The sequence below is a fragment of the Canis lupus genome, chromosome 5 (assembly GCF_011100685.1).
Source record: "Canis lupus familiaris isolate Mischka breed German Shepherd chromosome 5, alternate assembly UU_Cfam_GSD_1.0, whole genome shotgun sequence".
Taxonomy (NCBI): Eukaryota; Metazoa; Chordata; class Mammalia; order Carnivora; family Canidae; genus Canis; species Canis lupus.
Window position 1 is genome coordinate 51,954,364 of NC_049226.1, and position 23,002 is coordinate 51,977,365.

At 41.6% G+C, this 23,002-nt stretch overlaps 1 protein-coding gene across 8 annotated transcripts in view; it reads left to right on the plus strand.

Moving 5' to 3' along the window:
- Positions 1 to 23,002, plus strand: part of DAB1 (DAB adaptor protein 1) — a 1,027,070-nt gene that overhangs the window by 113,558 nt on the left and 890,510 nt on the right. The window contains exon 1 of one of the 8 annotated variants that reach the window (XM_038537403.1): positions 11,246 to 11,281. The exons of 5 other annotated variants lie outside the window; for them this stretch is intronic. The gene's annotated coding sequence lies outside the window, so the exon portion shown is untranslated. Of the gene's footprint in view, positions 1 to 11,245; positions 11,282 to 23,002 lie in introns of those variants that run through there. 2 more of the 8 variants (XM_038537406.1, XM_038537407.1) reach the window with 2 other exon arrangements.

The following is a 23,002-nucleotide window of genomic DNA, read 5'->3' on the forward strand; positions in this document are numbered from 1 at the left end:
GAAGAACTTTGGATTAAAAAAATCCAACCCATTTGCCTTTATGAAAGCCTTACAACATTATCCTTCTTTTCTCATTTCACCCAGAACAGGGCTGCTTTTGTCACAGACAAGTGGCCTTTGGCAACCACAGCTCTGTACTGTATTCTAAGTTTTTTTCTCCTGTCTACATCTGAGCTTTGTCATATACCCAGGTAGTGGATTGGATAAAATGATATCTAAGATCACTTTTCAATTCCAAGGATGATTTTAGAGTTTGGCCCATGTCTCATTTCAGTCCAGAGACAAAGGGGAGGCTGGCCTCATGTACATTAGACATCAAGTCAGCTGCTACTGCTCTATCAGTCTTGCACTTGACAGCAGCAGGCACCTTGCGAATTGACCTCTAGGAAGAAAATGAATGCTTAGTGGTGGCAAATAAGTTGCGTTAACTATTGGGAAACAGAGTACACACATAAATCTCCTGTGGATCTATATTCCTTAAGGAAATCCATCAGGGAAGAGAGGCAACTCATAGAAGATGAGGACATAACTCTCTGGCTGTTTTTCCCCCCCTGAGGTAAATACCCTTCAGAAATGGAAATGGCCCACCAGATAAGTTAGCTTTAGGACTCTTTCACTTTTCTATTCACCTATAAATTAGGGATTTCCACTGTCCAAGCCTGTACTCACTTGCTAAAATATTGCTAAAATAATAAGAAAGAGGCAACAGCAAGTACAGTTTGTTACTGTGAATATGGTACCATCTGATGATATACCAAGTTCTTAGCATATTTAAACCTCACAAGAACCCTGGGAGATAATACCGTCATCATCCTCATCTACAGAGGAAGAAACTGAGACAACAAAAGGTGAAGTGGCTTGACCCATCACATGACTAACAAGTAGGAGAGCTGTGAATTGAACTCATATCTTTCTCTGCAAAGCCTCAGCATTCTAACCAATACACTGTGCTGCCTGGCCTACCCTGTATGCTATCTTTCTATATCATTTCCAAGATTTTTCAACTAACTGCCCAACTTCTTAATTTTTCTCTTTTGGTGACCATGTATGAAAATAACCTGAATCTATTCAATTAATATACATGAATCTTGCTGTATGTGTCTGATTCAGCACTCTGGGGACACAGACATGAAGTGCAGATACCTACTTTTGAGAAGATCCCATTCAAAAAGGGAGACATATATGCATGTGGCTATATAAAGCAGTCTGTAGGAGAGGTATTGGGGAAGTTACAAGAATAAAATGCCATTTGAGCTAAAATTTGTAGGATGGAGGTCAGAAATAATAGTGCTCTCCAGGTGGAGGTGAGAACAGGATCCATGGAGCCTCTGTGGTAGCTGGACTGCAAGGTATACGCGGGTGATTGTGGGAAACGATGGTGCTGCAGTCATCCGGGGGTCGCAGTTTGGAGATTCTTGGGTACCATTGAAAGGAGATTGGATTTTATTAAGTAGACAAAGGGGAGACCTCAAAGGCATTTGGATCCAAGAGGAACATTATCAGAACTGAGTTCAGGATAAATATACCCTAAATTTATGGGTAGAGGTCTCATATATTATCTCTCTAGCATATCTGCATTCAGCAGGAGACAAGAGAGATCAACCACATGTATGAACCTGAGGTGATGTACTTTCAGACACTAAGGCCAATCCTTAGTTTCTAGTTCCCTCAGTCAAACCACATAGATGGAAAGTTCACAAATGTGGTTACTCAAATGAAATACTTGGAGACTGGTAGGGCTCCAGATTCCTAGGTTCTGCCCTCTTAAGGTGCTAATTCAGAAGATCTGGTCTCAGGACTAGGAATCAATGTTTTTAAAGCTGGCCAGCTGATTTCAATAACCACTGACTCATATAATGACTTCTCTTAGATGCACTAAGAACACTTGTATCAATGTAAGGAATTTTATTTAAAGAAGATTATCTCTGATGCCCCTCCATGCCTGACCAAAAGTGCTTATATTGCCATAGATGCATTTTAGTCAGAGTTACTCAGAGAAACAGAATCAGTAGGATGTGTGTGTGGGTATACATAAAACCAATAGGATGTATGTGTACACACATGCACACACATATATTCTATTGGTTTTCTTTATGTTTAACACACACACATACACACACACACAGACTTATTATTATTGTTGACTCACCCAATCATAGAAGCTAATAAGTCTCAAGATCTGCAGTTGGCTAGCTGGAGTCCCAGAAAAACTGATGTGTAGGTCTAGTCCAGAAGCCAGGAAGAGCCGAAGCTTCAGTTCAAGTCTGAAGGTAGGAAAAAAACAATGTCCAAAGCCAGTGCTATCAGGCAGAAAAAAATTCCCTCTTACTCAACTTTTTGTACTATACAAGTCTTCAACTGATTGGATGAGGCCCACCCACATAACCAAGGACTAAATCAGCTTTACCCAGTCTACAAACACAGTTAATTTCATCCCAAAACAGACACACCCAGAATAATGTTTTACCAAACATGTGGGCACTCTGTTGCCCAGTCAAGTTGATATGTAAGATTAACCATCACAAGATATCATAATAAGAACTTCATTATAATAGTATGCTCCCTTATAATAACAATGGTAACAAGAATCATTATTATTTGTATTCCTTTAGTACCTGACACAATAGGTGTGTAGACAGTGTTTGCAACTGAATGAATGAAGCAAGCATATTAGCATAGATGTTTATACTTTATTAAGTGTTTTTGTCACTTGTCACTTTACCCATACAATAACTGCTGGGCATTTGAAATAGATTTTCTTATTACCTTCTGTTTTTGAGATGAGTTGCACAAAGTACAAAGTGGTGAGTTTACCTGTCCAAGGACACAGGGTAAGTGATAAGGACCAGCTCAAACCCAGAGCTTTTTTCGTGATCTTTCCATTGTATGACACCAGTTCATTGCAGATTCATTACTGGCAAATATGTGCATGCCTTCATGTTGTCCTCCCCTGACCATCAGCAATTTTCCGATCTTATGACCACGTCTATTGCTATTTCTAAATACATGAGAGGTACACATTAACAAGTAAAAACCAAGAGATATGTTTGTACTTAATGCTACTAACAGGCAGCATCATTACAAGAGAGCTGAGTGTTGCTTGAAAAACATATTAATAAAAAATTCTCTTGCCTCTCTTAAGTATAAATTACATAGCAGAAGGGCAACGAAAGACTGGGCTTGACAGTTGCAGGATAACAACCTTGAAATATATCTATATTATCTGAGGGGTCTTTGGAGGTCTGTCTTTCGGACTTGGTTAGAGACCATGCTAATGAACTGCCTAATGTCCATATTTTTGCAGGGCCATCTGTATTTCTTTTAAGGCCAAGTTTACCACAATTGGGAAAACTGCTTAGTTAGATATGAGGGTCTAGTCATTTTAAGTGCTTAATATGGTTAAATAAACCTGTCCAATTAATCAGAGGTCATTAGATTAATATATAGTTGTTTATCTCACATTTTCTAATAGACTTATATAAATTATTCTTTATATTTCTATTAAGGTTCATAGTTCATTCATTTGACAACTATTTATTCCATTGTAATCTTTGCTAATAACTAGAGTTGCAGAGAGAAGCAACAGTCTTTGCCTTCTGGTAGCTCACCATTTTGTACAATGGTTCTCAACTCTGGCTGCATATTGGATTATGGAAGAGCATTTTGAAAATGCCAATGCCTAGGCCCCAGCCTGGAGATCCTGATTCTCTTGGTCTGGAATGGAGTCCAGGCATCAGTATATTTTAAAGGTTTTCTAAGTGATTATAACAGGCAGAGTCCAGATCTGTGGGAGAGACAACTATACATCCAGACAAGGTACACTGTTTTAAGTACCAGAGGAGAGAAATGTGTTACTGGCTATGGATTAGGAGAGCTACATTCTTCTAGGGTGGATGTGGAAAGGTTTACTGAGACTATGATTTTCTAATTGAGGGTATTAGAGAGTTTTAATTTTAATTTTTAATAAAGTTGTATTACTATTTTATTTGAGCTGCATCTTGGAGAATGGTGGACAAGAAGAGAAGGGAGGAAGACATACAGGGTAGTGTCTATGCAAAGGCACACAGGGAAAAGATGTCAGTGTCTTCAGAGAATTTTTATTGTTTAGTTGGGCTGAAGTGTTGAGTGTATGAATTAATTATCATTAATTCTTTCATTCAAACAATGTTTATTGTGAATGTAAGCTGTGTGAGACATTATGTTAAGTGCTATGGGGGATTAAAAAATAAGACAGAAGAGATCTTCCTCCCAACAAACTCAGGCTATTTAAGGAAACACATAATGAATGATGGTGAGAGTGGTGATGGTGACAGTTTTGGTGGAGATGGTACTATAGGAACCAGAGCTTAATATGGAAATTTTGATTAGACACTAAGATATAACAGAAATGAAGTTCCAAAGTGAAATGCCAAATTATATTATGCAGATGTTTAGAGGAAATGGCTTTGAGTTGAGAGAGTGCAAAGGGAGCTGAGTGATGAGATTTCCTTCCAGAAAGTTCTTGCTGAGTCATCAGGGAAGAAGGGAGGGGCATGGGTCTATGTCCTAGCCTCAAACCAGGTCAGAGGTAAAGGATCTGCTTCCCCAACTCAGTCCCAGAAGGAATAGTGGTGGGAGTTTGGAAAACTTGGATCTTACCTCCTTTCACCCACCAAAAATAGAGAATAAGGGCCAGTAAACTTATTTTGTAAAAGATCAGGTAGTAAGTTAGGCTTTGCAAGAGGTGTGTTATCTATGTCATGTAATCTTTGTTTTTTCTGTCTCTTAAAAATGTAAAACTCATTCTTAAATCTATAGACTGTAGTTTGCTGAACCTTGGTCTAGGAGGAAAATGGCCTGACCCACTTCAGGTAGAGCACTTGGAAATGAGAATGAAGAAGAAGCCAACAGTTCCCTCGTGGATAGAAAGTATAGGCAGGGTGACAATATGATTCATCATCTAAACAGGGTTACTTGGAAGAATGAAAAGGGACATTAATAATGAGAATAAAGCCTGAGTGACAAGACTAAGCTACTACGTCTCTTGCAGATGAGATGGGATGTATGATCAGGTCACCTAGCAAGAGATCTCCAGGGATGGAGACCTCTGAACTATGCTGTCCAGTATGGGAGCCACTAACCACATGTTAAAATAATAGGTAGTTTAAATAACATATATTATTTAAATCATTTTCACCTATTTCTTTTTACTTTATACTATGTGGCTACTAGAAATTTGAACATTACAAATATGGCTTGCCTATGTGGCCTGCATTATATTATATCAGACAGCACTGTTCTAGAGTCCTCAAAATTGCTCACTAGATAAAGAGGCAGCCTTGAAAATCTGTAGGACCCAGAGCCTCTGAAGCCAGTTTACGTACTATACAAGTATGAGTAAGACCTGTCCTACATCTTTTCCCTCCTCCCTTCTTACCTTTCACCCTTGATTGGGGCATAGGGTAAGGAAGAGAGGGGATGGGGGCTAGAAATCATATGTAGCTCAGCCAGCCGTGCCCTCTCTTTTCTCCCGTGAGTCTCCATACTAAAATTTCCAGAATTGGGAGTGTCAGATTGGCACTAAATCTTGGTCAGGGTTTGATTTATACCATGGACTGGACATTCTCATTTCTGAACTGAAACTGCGTTTGTGACTTTAAGATCCTGTAGGACTATCTGTTACCTAGGAGTGAGCTGGAAAGTCATGGAGTTTTAACCTAAGGGCAGAGAGAGACTATACTAGACTATACTACTGAATATATTTATATTCTATTCTATTATTTATTTCTTAATTTTTTACTGTGAAAAATTTAAAGAAAGCATGCATGAAGGTGAGGAGACTCCTATAATAAACTCCCATTTACCTCTTACTCAGTTTCAACAACCACAACATTTTACCTATTTTATCTATTAAATAGGAGTAGTGGGAGGGACTCAAGTTTTTATTTTATTTTAAAGACATATTAATTTCTGTGTGTGTGTGTGAGAGAGAGAGAGAGAGAGAAAGAGAAGAGAAAGAGAAAGAGAAAGAGAAAGAGACAGAGAAAGAGAACCTGCACGAGTTGGGGGGAGGGACAGAGGGAGAGAGAATCCTCATGCAGATTCCCTGCTGAGGAGCCCAACTCAGGGCTTTCTCTGTGACCCTGAAATCATGCCCTAAGCTGAAATCAAGACTTAAGACTCCTAGAAACTTCTTGTCCTGGGACTCAAGTATTTTGAAGCAAGTCCAAGTATTTTAAAGCCATTATATTATTATACTAACAAATACTTCACTGTATGAAGGATAAGGATTTTGATTTTAACATAACTCATTTTAAAGGGACAGCAGGAAATTTGAAAGTAAGCACATTTCAAATACATCATGAGTCATCGCTGTTAGCACACTCGTATCGATAGTAATGACAGTAACAGGCAAATTACAGGGACCTTAGAGGTCATTAAGTCCTGTCCTCTTATTGAAGGTCAGGGGGGAAGGGACTTTCCTGGAGTTCCTGGAGGCAGCTGTGCAACTGAAATCCAGGCCCACCCTCTCAAGGCACAAGCTTGCTTGCTTGAATCTCACTTGGCTTCCTGATGGCCTCTCCAGCACCCCCCAGGCATCTCCTTTGCATTTCTGTCCTTCAAGCTGAAAATCAAAGAGGAGATTCTTGAGTATCAGTTGTGACTTACCAGCAGATTAAGTTGGGAAGTATGCATGGGGCAATTATTTGCAACCTGACGTCTTGGAAAGCCCTTGTGTGATGTTACAGGATAAAGTCAAGAGCCAGCAGATCCTCAAGGCATCAAGGTGCTTTGAGGTTAGAGGCTTGACTTCTGAGGAAGAATTTTATTAAGGGCTTTCCTCATGAGCTCTCTCTATGCTCCTCGGGACATCTAATAGCCTGAGTTCCCTAGCAAGATGAACCTTCTGCCAACCTCTTGGAAGCCACCTTCTCTAAACGGTTGGGAATAGCTTTGCTTTATAAGAAAAGAAAGAAGACTATCTTGACCAAACTATTCTATACCTCTGATCCTCAGCCCCTTAGCTTCTTCTGAGCATAATGGCAACCTCAACTCTTAAATTCACATAATCTCAATCCAATGGAATACATATTGCTTAGAATTGATCCAGCTCATTACATGTTGCCCCTTTAAGTCCACTAGTTCCTGCTTTCATTTTGCCTGATTTTCTGATTTTTGCACTGTACCCACTCCTACATTTGCCCATAGACTTCCATGCTCTTGATCCAGCTCTGCTCTGACAATACAAGTTGCCCTCTTGTCACTATCCTTGTTTTGGTCTTTGGGCCACATTTCATGTTTTCTCCCATTTTTCCAGCTATGGGTGTCATATATCTATGCTTAAAATAATGCATGTCATTATTTTTCCACTAAATCCTATGGAGCCCCATCTACTCTTATTGATAGGAATTTCCTTATTCCTCTTTAGAAGTCTCCCAACCAGTGGTTTTATTGGGAATATCTGGGGCTCTGTCCTGGCTCTAATACTTGCTAATCATGGGAACTTGGGTGAATTACCACTCTCTGACCTTCAGTTTCATCATCCATAAAGTAGCAATATCACCTAACTACCTCACAGAGGGAAGAGTCTATCTATGAAAAGCATTTATTTTTTAAAAATTTTATTTATTTATTTATTTATTTATTTATTTATTTATTTATTTATTTGAGAGAGAATGGGCAAGGGGGGGTCATGAGTGGGGGGAGCTTCAGAAGGAGAGGAAGAAGAAGACTCCCTGCTGAACAGGGAGCCCAACTTAGAGCTTGATTCCAGGACCCTGGGATCATGACCTGAACCAAAGGCAGATGCTTAATGGACTGAGCCACCCAGGCACCCCTGTATGAAAAACTTTTAGAATGGAGACTGGCGCATAGCAAATGGCCGTGTAGGTTATACATACCTGCTCGGCACCTGTGCCCAGTGCGTGACAAGCACACTAGGAAGATTAGTCCTGGAGGGAATTCCAGTTTCTATCACAGGCTGCATTCAAACCAGCCTTTTCCATCAGCCTTCAGGCTATGGTTTGCCCTTGGGTCACATACTCAAATGATCTTTTTTTTTATGGGAACTTCACTTCTGCAACACTTGCTTTGTTGGTTGACCTCATTTGGGAACTAGTTGAGTCCTGGTCTTTGTCTTCTTAGGAGATCCCTTGATCTCAGTAGTTTCACTCACTTTCTCACTGGGGTCAGTGTGTTATCAGGTCACCTTGGGAGGGGAAGGATTTGCCTACAGGGCCTGCTCTAATCTTTTCTTGGAGGGATCCATTCACAGAAGACCCAGTCTAAGTTGAAGTTATATATTTATTGGAGAAATAGCTGGAATTTCCCTTGATTAAATACTAATAATAATGAAGCCGCTGCTGCTGCTGATTTCTTCCTAGGAAGCATTCTGTTATACAGAGTTCCTTACAAGGAGACATATTCTCTGTCCTCAGTTTATTGTCTAGCCAGGAAGCTCAAATATATTCAAAGTTCCTTACAAGAACTCTAGCAATAATGGCTGTAAAAAAGTAGAAAAAGAGTTATTTTAGGTGATTAGTGGCCATGGCTTCATGTAAAAGTGGTATTTAAGCACTTTCTTGAACACATCCAGTAAAAAGGAGGGGCTCATTATCAAGCAGAGTAGCCCAGTTTAATGTTGCCTGGGATTACAGGTGGATATTTCCTATGCTAGTGAATTAAATTTCACATTCCTCATTCTACCTCCTGGGACTATACAGACCAGTGTTAATGCAGAATAATGATTCTGTGGTTAGAGTGGGTCATTAGAAGAATGGAACAATGATAGCAGTGGGGAGGGGTCAGGATGTGGATTTTTCTGAATTTGAAAGAGAGAGTATTCTTCTTGGAACAAAGATAGTTGTAGGAAACATTAAAAGAAAAAAGATATCACACATTTCAAATCCTCTGCAGTTGAAGGGTGCTTAGTGATATTCACTTCTCATTACTCTACTTGTAGTGACTTAAGGTCATAGGATCATTAATTCTCAGTTTGGTAGGGACTTACAAGGTTATGCAATCCAACCATGCAGGATCTGCTCACTCCAGTACAATGATCCCTCTTACAGCATCTCTAGTTGGTGCTTGATTATTCCCACTGATGGGGAGCCATTTACTTAGTTGGAATATTTCAGAAGTGATACAATCGAAAAAATACTGGTCCAAAAATCAGACTTGGGTTCAAATTTACCTTACTAGTTGTATTACTCTGGACAGGCCACATCCTATTGGGTCTTGGATGTCTCATCTGTAAATTGGGGGAAAAATGCTTGCCTCATGGTGTACATATAGATGTGAAATGAGATACCATAAGGAATATTTCTGACCTACTATCTAACGTATAGTAGGTACTGAAAAATAATAATTAATGATAGGTAGGTCATAAATGTCAATTTATTCTCTTTTTCCTATGCTAAATATTGTCTTCTATGGCTAAAAAATCAATCACATTAGTGGTGGCATGAAAATGGTTAATTAATAAGGCTAGAAGCATATAAGCAGGAAAGCACAATTTTATTCCTTTTCTATTTTCTAAATTTAATACCTCATGTTATAGCTTTGAAGTCATGGGCATTTATTCCACCAGTGAATGGGGCCTCTGTAGCTGGCCAAAGAACTTTCCCATAATTTAAAAATAAATAAAATGTGAATTTCCCTGGTAGTCTGAAGTACCCTTCATTTTTTTTGGCCATCAGAATATCCTGAGCCTTTTTTAGAATCTCTGAATATTAGAGTTTGGAGGCATCTTAGAGGTTATTATATCATGGCCATTCATTTTATAGATGAAGAAACTGAGGCCCAGAGAGATTGTAACTAGTTCAAGGTCATTCAACTAGTTTATGGTGAAGCTGAGATTTATATGGGTCTTCTTTTCAATGCATATTTACCTACTGTGTGTCAGGCATTAGGGAGGGTATCAGGAATCACACTACTCCTTCATTTAACCATTCAAAAATCAGGTTGTGTGCCTGTGAGATCCTCGAAATAAGATCCTGTATTTCCTAATAAGTTTTTATGGCTTTTGTTTATTCCATAAATATTGCAGCATTTACTGTGTACAAGGCATGTACTAGGCAGTGCTCATGAGATATTTCAGGCTTTTTGGATAAGATTGTAAGAAAGAAGAATCTATCTACTAAACCCATGCTTAACCAGGCTCTAACTTTATCACGGTCACCAAATCCAGAAGAAGGTTCTGCGGGTCTGAAATCCATCAACTGGATAGGCATAGTGACCTGCACTGGGATTTGCAACTGGCTTACTCCAGCTCATAGAACTTCCCTGCCTGTTCTCCAAACTTTCTTCATCTTTCCCTGACTGTGTCTCCCCAAGTAGACTGTGATAGAGGAAGGACTTGGTTTTATTCATCTATGTGACCCCTCCTAAGACCTAGCAGAGCAGATTGCATGCCATTCTTCCCTCTGCTTTATTTTTCTTACCTCCCTACCTTCCTTCATTCTTCCACTTCTGTAATTTTCCTTTTTCTCTTTTCCCCCTTTCTTCTTTTCCTCTCCCCTTTTTCTATTCCTTCTCTTTCTTACATCTTCTCTTTTGTCTTCCTATCCTAAAAAACACTCAGTGGGCCCCATGCCTTGTACTAAGATTTGCAGAATTCACATTACTTGCCCTTGCAGAACTTACCTAGGCTTGTAGAAGAGACAGCCATGTACATAACAAATTCCAGTGCTATCTGGTGAGTAGTTGATAGATGTTAACACTTGATATGAGAGCACAAAAATGGACTCAAGTCTGTGATGGGGTATGGGGGCAGTCAAAGTTTCTCATAAGATGAAGGATGATCAGTGAGAGTTTGACAGACAAAAAAAAAAGTTGGGGGTGTGGTGAGGGAGGGGTGGCCTTGGGCTGATGGCATCATATCAGTAAAACTCATAGTGGAGTGCTCTTTGCAGAGAGCTCCTAATATGCATTATGGCTGGAATCTGAATACCCAATGAACATTTGTTAATACATCCCTGGTCCTAGAAAGTCCAAGTCAGCTGGTCCCCAGGCCTTTTCTTGTCTGCTGTATCTCTAAGGTCCTGGCCTCTGGCAAAATGCCCATTCTGAGTCCCTGGCTCTGGTGGCCAGAGATTTTATACTAAAAACATTGGTTAAGTGCACATTTTTGAAGGATAACAGAGTAGCCAGAAGTCCATTATTTCAGGCTGGGGATGGAACTGGGGGCTGTGGGAGGGGCAAGGGAGGTGGGGCTTGTTACTAGGCAACCAAGATTTGAGAACTCAGAGCTCTAAGATCTGTAGTCATTAGGGCAGGCTAGATCCCAAGATGCTGATAGCTGGTGAGTAGCCCCAGCTACCTAAGGGAAGCCAGAAAGAGAGAGAGGGAGGGGAAGATAGGAGGGGGGAAAGGGGGGTAGGTAAGGAGAGAGGGAGAGAGAGAAGAGAGAGGAAGGGAATATGAGTGCCTAATTGGGGGATAAAAGCACTTGGAATGGAGGAAAAAGCACAGGCACAGTGAACAGAGTTTTATCTGTGAATTCCACCTATATTCATTCAATAACTGTCATTTTCTGAGCCTTCTGAAAAGTGGCTCAACGAGGCCTACATAAGTATTATTATGGAGAGTAAATAAGGTAAGTGCCAAGCACAGTGCCTGGCTGTTAGCTAGTTGTCCTGTAAATGGGGGTCTTTTAAGTTTTAGCTGAGCAGGTAGGCATGCAGACATTAGCTGTTACTCTCATACGTGGCTGGAGGAGTGGGGAGTAGGAAGCCGCTAAGGAGAATGAGAGACAGACCCAAACTTGGGGGACCTGGTGAATTAAACAAGCTGAGGTATGCATGCCATCAGAATACTGCCAACTACCCATCGGATAATAAGCGAGATGGGGTTTGAAGATGGGAAGCAGGGTAGTGGCATGGTTCAATGCTTATTAAACTCTGGGGTTTGAAAAGTGGGGCTCAAGTCCTAACTACCACCTGCCAGCTGTAAGGTGTTAACCTCTCTGAGCATCAGTTTCTTTACCTGGGGGATAATCACCCCACAGAGCAATGATAATTACATGTAATGTCCCTGCAAAGCAGTTAGCCAGATATTCGAAACGGAGAAGGCAGCAGCCCTGAGGAGGGCAAGAGCTCCACCTGCGTTGGGCTCCGACTTCTGAGCTACTCAGAGAGCCTCATATACCCTCCTCTACCAGCCCCAGCTGGAGGGGCTGCCAAGGCCCATGAGCACCCAGAGCAGGGAAGGTGGCTGCCACCCACTGAGCCCTGGTTCAGGTCTGCTCTATGCTCTCCCTTCTCAAACCTCCATGCCTTCCACCCCCGATCACCCTGACAGGTAGGCAGCTTAATCCCAGTTGCTGAGGTGGAGATGTAGGCAAGGGGAGATTTGGTGACTTGTCTGAGATTGCAGCAGGATTTAAGTGCAGGTCCACCTGGTTCTAGGGCTGAGTTCCTCAATCACCCTCCTTCAAATGTGCCACAGGACAGGAAGATGGTGGGGCCCATGCAGCCAGAGGCTGACTTTGGAAAGAGCCTCTTGCTGAGAACTTCTAGCCTCCACCCTCCAGCACTTGGGTTTTCAGTTTTCTGGGGTAAAGTTCTGCCAGGGCACAGGTGGCCATCCTATTTGGCAGAAAACAGAGTGACTGACTTCCAACACGGATGCTTGAACAGCCTATGCCTAATTGCACAGCTCTTGTGCTGATGAGACATTCATCATGGGCTTTTTTGCCAAAGTGATATCCAGGTGTCATTCTGGGTACTCATTGATCAAGAATTCCCAAAGTGATAATGGGATTCAAAAAGCCATCCTGGTGCTGGAATGGACAAGCAGGGGATGAGGTAGTGGAGCGGGGGCAGGCTTTGGTGTGGGGACAGATCTATCTCCTGTTCTGGTGCTGCCATGACTGTGCTGCTGTGACCATGGGAAGTGAGTCAATCCTTAGAATTCTCAGTTACCTTATCTATGAATAAGAGATAATAATATGCACACTCAGGTGTGCCTTGAAGATCAGCCTTTGCTGGAAAGTGCCTAGTGCAGAGCCTGACCCATAATAGGTCTGAGTAACGGTGGGTACCAGCTGTCATTTATTGTACATCAAAGATTTTTTATCTTAAGCTCTGTGAGGGCAGGAACTGCATCTGCTTTGTGGTTATGTTCTCAGTTCCCAGTACTGTGCCTGGCACAAAGTAAATATTTGGGATGAATAGAGGACTGAGAAATATTTTACAGTTAGGGCTGATGGAACATGGTGGCTGGGTGACTAATAACACAGGCAATAAAGATGAGACAAGGAGTTGAGTTTGAGTGGCTCAAGGTGATGGTGCCACTTGAGAAGTGGGGAATGCAAGAGGAGAAGCAGACCTAGAGATGGTCAGTTCTGAAGATGTTGAATTGGAGGTACCTGTAGGACCTCAAGAAGGATTTGATGAATGGTTACATGAAGATGTACATTTGGGGCTCAGCAGGATGGAAAGGGGCAGTAATGTAGCCTTAATGTTGGGAAATCATATTTGCATCACCATGAGCTGCACATAGGCTATATCCAGCACACAGGCTGTATCTAGCCCTCTGCCTGTATTTGCAGACCATGTTTTATTGGAACACAGCCATACCCATTCACTTATGTATTGTTATGGCTGTTTTCATGTTCCAAGGGCAGACTAGCTATTTCAAGAACTGTAGGACTGGCAAAGCCTAAAATATTTACTTTTTTGGCCCTTTACAGGAAAAAAAAATGTGGACCTCTGACTTAAATGATAAAGGTCTATATTACCTCATTAGATGACAAGACTCAAGGTCAGGTTGGTTCCCTGGCTCAAGGATGTGATAGGAATCCAGCGTCTTTCCACCTCACTGGACTCAGTGTCCATTGTCCACCTAATACTCCACCCTTCATAGGTTGGCTTTGCCTTAGTCTGTTTCCCTTCATCTGTGGCAGGGTAGCAGCAGCAATTCTCTACCTCATATCTTGATGTAACACATCCTGATGCTGAAAAGGGGCTGCACCTCTGTCTGTGTCTTTCTTGCAGAAGTCCCCAATTTCTCCTTGATGTCCCTTGCCCCTGGGATTTAAGCTCAGACCTGTTTACTTGCAAGGGAAGTGGGAGTAACAGGCTGGCTTAGTCCAGTGATTCTCGACGCTGCCACACATTAGAACAAACTCTGAGGCTTTTAGAAAAAGAGTCTGAAGCAAGCTGGGATATTGGATTTCCAGGGAGCATCATGGGTGATTTTGGTGCAGCAAGACAGAGTAAACACTGAGTAGATAGATCATCTTGGGGAAGAACAGATGTGGGGAACATAAACATCATAACCAATACAGTCTCCTTAGAGGAATTAATAGAAGCCAGAGAGGCTGGGTCCCTGTTTAGGACATGTTTGTTGGGGATGTCTGTGATAGCTGGGCTGGACTAGACAAGATGTTTGTCCAGTTAAGGCCAAAGGCAGCATCATCAGAAGTACAAATTGTGACCAAGGATTAAAGCCAGACTTCGGAGCCAAGAGTTAAGTGTCAGGCCTTGGGGGGAGGGGTGCAAAATGGAAATAGGAATTAGGAAAATGAGCCAAGAGCTTGAATACATAGGGAGGAAGGAAGTGGGATGGGGTGGATGGTTCACAGAGATGTGAACAACAGGGGTGCCTGGGGCCAGTTGTGATGCAGGATGGGCTCTGAAGAGGAAAGATAGTTGCTCCACAGAGTCAAAGGAACAGTGTTGGACCAGAACGACCAAGACACATGTCTCTGTCTCAGGCTTGTGGGCTCCATCTGGCACTGGTCATTTCCGCATAGCGGAAGCCAAGGCTACTGATGGGCAGCTGCCTCCCTGCTCCCTCTTCCTGGACTCAGGCTCTCTTACTGGATTCACAAAAGGAGCCTGCCATCTTGCTAATTAAAATGCATTACATTCAGAGTAGACTTATCAAGGCCAAGCTTAGTGCAGGTCCTGGGCAACTGCCATAAAGCAGCTGAAGCTACTGTCCAGTGACCACTACTTCCCAGTGCCATGTCCCCTCCTTTCTTCTTCTCCTGCCTTTTTTTTTTTTTTTGGTCCATTTCTTTCTTTCTTGGGTCCCAGGCCTCACCGTGCCAGCCTCTGTGTTCATCATCCCTCTGCCAGTCAAGTAACCCATTCCCTGACATCACTCAGTTATTTAATAGCCATTTTAAAACATCCATCAGTTGCCTATAACCCTCATGATCTACTCCTGAGGCACCGAGAGGAAAATCTCTGAATTTTCCGCCAAGAGACTCTCCCATGGGGTGGATGGAGGTAGATTCATCAATAAGCAATCATTTATGGGGACAGGAGACTGTCACAGTGCACTATTTCAAGTATTGTAACCAAGCAGTGGGCCGGAAGACCCAGGGCCCCAGAGCCACATCTGTGTCTGCCATCTTTGTTTGGCACAGGGCAAACCACCCAATGTCATGAATGCAACCTCCCTACCTGCTAAAACAGCAGGGCGATGGCTGCTCCTGCTTAGACTCCCCCAGAGTGACCCCCAGCAGATTGACATCCACTGCGAGTGAGTGTTTTTACAAATTCGTGTATTACACAAAGACAGAAATATTTTAAGTATTTTATTCCATTTCCTCTTCCTGGGTAGAAGCAAACTTATAATAACCTTTATCCAATTTCGAAGCTCAAATTGTCCTTTTATCTAACACAATAGGCTAGAAATAATCTGAAACTCAAGTGAGGTAGAAACGTGTTCAAAACCTGGTTTTCCGTTCCTTGTCCCATGTCTTTCAGCGAATTATTTGACTTATCTGAGCTTCAATTTCCCTGCTGGAGTAGCAGCAACACAATCACATTCACTTGCATGGCTGTTATGAGAAATAAATGAGGTTATAAATATCTAGCATTTATTATGTCTGGAGCCCTGGCACACACTGACCATTAAGGAAATGATAGCTGTTATTCTTATTACTATTAATTTTGTTATTATCAATGTTGTGCTGGTATATTTTTATATGTGACTTCTCATATAAAAAACAAAAGAAGAGGAGGAGGACAAGGGGGAAAGAAAAAGCACAATTTGCACATTAGTTCATTTCCATGGTATAGCACCTCCCCCAGGGCTGATTTCAAGTTAATGTGACATCACTGAATGAAAACTTAGGAACTGATGTGCACAATTGAGCCAAGGTCGATTCTTTTGAGCTGATGTGAGCTGGCTCTGGCACACCACTGACTGTTACTCATGTTATTCATATGAATTGGGGGCAATGGGACAGAAGCAGGGAGCAACTATTGAGTTGGAAACAACCATACAGATGTATGGGAAGGAGTCTTTGCCTGATTCTGTGTGACATCTACTGTCTGGTAGATCCTTTGCTAGGAAGATCACTTGTGTCTTAGTTAAAGAATCAATACATGTGTACAGGGTTGTTTTTATGAAAAGAAGCCCAGGAAAAAAAAAAAAAAAAGAAAAAAACAACTCCACTCTCTATAGAGTATGTGGCTCAGGCTAGCACTGATACGGTCTTCTGAAAGAGCCTGGATTTCCCGTTTAAGCATCCCATTTAGCATCCCACCATGTCTCTACACCTGGAATTCTGTTTGCTTTTCTGGGGTAAAATTAAAATGCTAATCATGCTACTTTAGATCACATGGGAGTTTTCACACTCATTTTATTATTTGGTCCTCATGGCAGGATATTGTTTGCTCCATTTTACAGTAAAGGAAATGGGACTTCTCTTTGGGCAAGTTAGCAAAAACTGCTATAACAAATGACTCTAAAAACCCAATGGCTAAACACTACAAAAGTTTATTCTTCACATCAGTCTGAAGTGGGTTGGGGGACGCTCCTCTGAGGGATGACTCAGGGCCAAAACCCAGCCATGTGGCCCCCTATATCTAAGAAAATTTGGGGATGTACTAAGGAAGAGGAGCATCTAGTCATACACTCTAGAGGCTCCAAGGTAAGACGGGCTAGGTAGACACTGGCATGTGGGATGCACTCCTCTTCTAGGCCTGGCTCTAAACCTTCTCAAACAATCTGCAACACCTTCTCTTTTCCCAACCATTGGTGGGCCAGACTGGGGGGGACCCAGTGGAGGACTCTGAAGAAGCCCCCAGAATGGCAGAGACACAGGGTGGAGGAGTCTAAGTCCCTGAGTTACCCCACGGAGTAGAATCTTCCAGCACACTTCAGACTGTGATATGAGAAATAAACTTGTGTTGAGCCACTGAAATTTGAGGGTTGTTTGTTTCCACAGCTATATTAATTACCCTGGTTATTTCTGAGTAGGCCCAGAACCCAGATATGGTGCTTCCTAATCCCCTGTATTTCCGTTATTAGAATCACATTGTGTTTTCATTGTCTTCTGACTGGTCAGTCGTCCTCACACCAGAATGTAAGCTCCCTGGAGTCAGAAAGTGTCTGTGACTCATCTCTGTACCTTATGGTCCCTGTACAAGGCTCAGAGAACATTTGTTAAATATGTAAACATGCAACCATATATTTGTTAATAAAACTTTTGCTCAATAAAACATTTTTGGGAGGAGATAAAGAAGAAGGAGATGAAATAAGAAATAAATTATTGTTTGGTTAATTAGCTTAAATATTTATGTTCTAAAGGCAAAAGAGAGAAGAGATCAGAAAAAAAAAACAGTTCATTCAATAGACTTACACAAGGGTAGAAAGATCTGAGTTTGCATCTTGAACATCACTAAACTAGCTGTGTGACCTTTAGCAAATTACCTAACCACTCCGTGCCTCAGCTTCCTCACAAACTGAGGATGATAATGGCTAACTCAAAGACTCATGATGGGGCAGCCTGAGTGGCTCAGTGGTTTAGCACTGCTTTCAGCCCGTGGTGCGATCCTGGAGACCTGGGATTGAGTTCCATGTCAGGCTCCCTGCATGGAGCCTGCTTCTCCCTCTCCCTCTGCCTGTGTCTGTGCTTCTTTCTCTCTGTATGTCTCTCAAGAATAAATAAATAAAATCTTTAAAAAAAAAAGACTCATGATGTAAAAATTAAATGAGATGATGTTGGGCCTTGATTTTAAAAGACTCTTTCCATAACTGACTGTTTCACTTATAAAGTACAGAATAAACGCTGTTCCAGGCTAATGTGAGAGCACTTATTTACCACCAGGGATCAGTCTAACTTAGCAGAGATTGCTTTCCCTTTTCCCTTTTGCACTCCTCCTCAGAGACCAGGAAAGCAGATGCACGGTGGGCCAGGCCTACAGATGATCAAAAGGTCGAATTTTACACTGAATGTGAGAGGCCAGGGAGACTTCTCACGAGTGTGATATCTAACATGTGGGTAGGACCCTTCACCTCTGTGAGCCACCTTATGTTTAAAAATTGAGATACCTCTACCTTACGAGAATAAAATGGGAAGGGAATTTGCAAGAAAGTATCTAAACATCTGGATTGTAGATAGTTTTCATTATCTTGTGTCTGTGTCTGTCAGTTGGGAGTGGCTGCCCGGAAAAGCCTTGTGGAGTATGATTTTGAGGTTTATACTTCCCAGGATAGTGTGGGGTGGAGGAAGGAGTATTGATCGATTAGGGATGTCTGTGATGGGCGTGCAGGGGGCATGGAAGCTCTGCAGGGCTAGAGCCTGACAGAGCATCAGTAAATGTCAGTTGAGTTCAGTGGAATTTGAACACAGTCATTGTGACTCTCAATTTTTAAGCAAATAATTGAAGTGGAATATAAAGAAACTGAAATGGGATATGAGGAAATTAACATGGAAATCACATTGCAGGCACTTGACAAAACTAATTAAACTGGGAAATGCAGCTAGATTTTTTTGGTGCATAAACATTCTTCTTCTCTTGCAACAAGGGGGTAAAACCGACAAGTGTTCAAATTACACTTTTATGTGTGTGTTCTTCCAAGCATGCGTGGTGCTTTGAAGAAGGTTCTGTTGTGTTTGTAGCAAGAGACTCTGTAATTGCTCTGAGAATTCCTGGAATTTTTCAGATATGTGTATTTTTTCCTGAGTGAAGACAAAGCAAAATGCTACTTTCTGTAATAAAAGACTATGGTGATTTTCTCAATCAAGTGTGTGGCCTTGAGCCTTGGTGTTTTCATCCCTAAACTGGGAATAATCCTGCCTATGTTATGGAATTGTGATGAGGAGCAGATGAGAGGATGGATATGATGGTGCTTATGAACAATTTAGGACTGTTCACACATTCTGAATAAGCCTTATGAACAGAGTACTGCCATGGGGACATGCGTCAGACTGCCAAAGCTAAAAATCCCAGGTCTGCCACTGACTTGCTGTGTGAACTGGAGCAGTTCTCTTCACCTCTCTCTGCCTGTTTCCTTACCTGGAAAATGAAGAGTTGGTATAAAAATCACAAGAATCCGTAAATACCAAACACTTAACACAATGCCTGGCACATAGTAAGTGCCCAACAAAGTCTAGCAATCATCATCATAATTAAATATGAGGAATTATGACTTAATTCAATAAATTTTGGGGTTTCTTGGAAATATCACGTGCTATTCTGGGTGCAATTGCAGTGTCAAAGACAAGTAGAATATACTTTTAACACCCAGGGCATTTATTTATTTTAATTTTTTTTTTAATTTTTATTTATGATAGTCACACACACACACAGAGAGAGAGAGAGAGGCAGAGACATAGGCAGAGGGAGAAGCAGGCTCCATGCACTGGGAGCCCGATGTGGGATTCAATCCCAGGTCTCCAGGATCGTGCCCTGGGCCAAAGGCAGGCGCCAAACCGCTGCGCCACCCAGGGATCCCTATTTTAATTTTTTTTTATTGGAGTTCAATTTGCCAACATTTAGCATAACACCCAGTGCTCATCCTGCCAAGTGCCCCCTTCAGTGCACCCAGGGCGTTTATATCATAGTTGTGGGATGCACAGAACAAGTATTCAAAGAACTATCTTAAGGAAAATTTTCTAATTCTTCCTCTGAAACAGAAACAATATCTTATATTATCAAAAAGTCTTCACATGCATTGTCTCATTTTATGCTCCCAACAAGTCTATATCCTTTGAACAATTGCATACCTATAAAATGGGGAGGCTGAATCCCAATGATGCGCAATTCCAAGCAAGCCATACCCTGCACAATGCCTGTGTTTTAGCATTCCCCTGACAGTATGCAGTGTATAGCATAAATGAAGTCGGAACATTGCTTGCTGTTTAGTTGGACACTCCTGAAATGTTCAGCGGCATACAGATTGAGAGCCACCATCAATTTAAATGGCAAGTGTGAGGAAATAGCAAGATATTGGAAAAAGCACTAGATTTAGAATAACTGTGTTCTTCTACTTTCTAGGCCTATGTTTTTGGATTTAGGTGGTCAAATTCTTGGGATCTCAGTTTCCTCAATTGTAAAGTAGGATCAAGCTATCTTGCTTTCACAATTGTTCTGGAGTTTCAATGAGAACATTTTTTTTAAAGATTTTATTCATTTATTCATGAGAGACGCAGAGAGAGAGAGGGAGAGAGAGAGGCAGAGGGAGAAGCAGGCTCCATGCAGGGAGCCTGACGCAGGACTCGTCCTGGGACTCCAGGATTACGCCCTGGGCCGAAGGCAGGCGCTAAACTGCTGAGCCACCCAGGGATCCCCCAATGAGAATATTTTTTGTGTATCTCCCCTTAGTGTGTATGCATAGTTTCTGAAATATGTGTGGATAAATAAATATATAGTGAGTGTTTTAAAACTGTTTCCATTAATTAATTGTCCTGCTATGTAATTGGCCCATAATGCTTAATGTGACTAACCCTTCTGGTTGTGAGTCTTTCACAATGTAAATCAGCAAGCACCACAACACAGCTGCTCAGGGCTGTTGAATAGGTGAGCTCAAGAACTGGGACTTGAACTCAGGCCTTCTGATCCCAGAAGTCATGCTGAGATTTGAATATATTCAACAAAGGGTTTGTTTTTAGCTACATTAATACATCTCAGATTGGTATAAAACTAAGCATTCTCTAAGTTTATTTCCTACAAGTGCAAGATGGAACCCGTTTTTCCCCACATTTTTTAATGCAAAATGCCTTTTATGATAATCAGGAGTTCTGTAGTCTGACCCTATACTTTATTTCTAAACTCGTTTTTATGTACCTTAATTCACACTCTAAACTACCTTGATTTCTCTGAATGTAGTCCATGCTTTCCAGTCTCCAGGATTTTGCTCAAGCTGTTCCCTGTTCTATAGATGTCGTTTTTAAATGTTAATCACTATATATCCAACCCCTTTAAGACCTAGGTCAACTGCTTCCTCCTCTAGAGCTCCTTCCTCAACGCCAGCCCCCCACCTCCATGCCAATCACATTTTCTTTTTCTTCTAAGTTTCTGTAATGCTTTATGCACTTGTTGTTGTTGTTGTTTAACATTTTATTTATTTGTTTTAAGAGAGAGAGAGTATGTGTGTGGGGGGGGGAGGGGAGCCAGGGGGAGGGGCATAGGCAGAGGGAGAGATAATCTCAAGCAGACTCCCTGCTGAGTGTGGAGCCTGACATGGGGCTCAATCTCATGATGCTGAGATCATGACTTAAGCTGAAATCAGGAATTGGACACTTAACTAACTGAGCCACCCAGGCATCCCTATCCACTTGTTTTCTTAAGCAGTTTTCACCTTCACCTGCATTTCAGTTGGTAATCATGTGATCCATGAATCCTCAGCACTTGTAATTTGGGTTTGGAAAGAGCCCTGAATTAGAAATATGGTAGTCTTGGGTTTGCACTCCAGCCCCACTATTCCTAGCAGTGGGATCTTAGGCAAATTAGTCAAACTTGCAGCTTCAGATTTCTTACCTGCAAATTGAGATCATATCTACTACTCAGGGCATAAGGAATACTGAGAGTTCTCTGCACAGTGTCCCATATATGGTAGTCACTCAATATGTAGCAATTCTTTTCCTCTTTTTCCTTTTCCTGAAGAATAGGATATCTGTATGTTACTTACCTAAGTCCCATACACAGTGCTTGACACATAATAGTGCTCATACCTACTATGGAGGCAATATATTTACAGAGTGATATAATTTATTCAATTATAAATGAAAAAAATGGTTGGACAGTTACATGAAAGAATGAAGTAGAATGTGGCCCCTGAAACATGAAAATGAATCTGACCTTGAAGTGTCTCGTTTCCACATAATTGGTACTTTTTCGTACTATCTATTTTACTATTTTTCTTTTGGATTCATCATGAGGAATGAGAATCTTCTGGATCCTTAGGCAACACAGGGTGTTTTATATCATCGCTACTTTGATTCTTCCTTCAGCTGTCTTTTTCTTTGAGCAACCCTCCGAAGACACCACACTGTTCTGCCTGGAGTGCACTGGCTGGGATATGCTAAAGACAGGTTACCTCCTGGAAGAATAATGCCACACATGATTGACACGACTTCCATTTCTGAGCCCTGCCAACGTCGCCCGCCCCGGTGCAGCAAACACCAAAGATGCAGCTGACATGCTGAACTTAAACAAGTTCTGTTGCTTATTCACTGAATTAAGCCTACATCTGCGGCTGTTAAAGTGGGGAAAAAGATTAATAAAGTACATGTTGAAGCTTGAAAGAATAATTAGTGGGACGTTTTATGTTTTGGCTGCAGAGTGTCTCCACATTGAGCATAAAGCAGAACCTTTCTTCTAATCCTTCTGAGGATGAAGGATTGGCTCAAACTAAATTGGTTTTCTTTGTGCATCTTGAGATTTTTTTTTTCTTAATGTTATCATTTTTAAAAATTATTATTTTCCAAATTTCGAGTAAGCTTTTAATCAGCCTCTTTGTGGGATCTGCGTTGTTTCTGGATTTGCCATCACTCCGTCACACGATTAGCTGCTGCTTGGGCCCTGATAAAAGAAAGCGCTTGAATTGTGGGCTGCAAAGAGCTTAAATCACACATCTTTCACTGGGGCACATTCCGTCGCTATCAGGGCTGAGATGCTGGCTGCTAACAGCCCACCTCGCTGAGACGTAGAGTGAGTTATTGGTGTACATAATAAACTAACATCTGTATGGTGCATCTCAGAATGGGTGTCAGGGAAGCTGGAAGACAAAGCAGGATGGCATCATTAGGGCCAGATTTAAGACTCCAATTTGT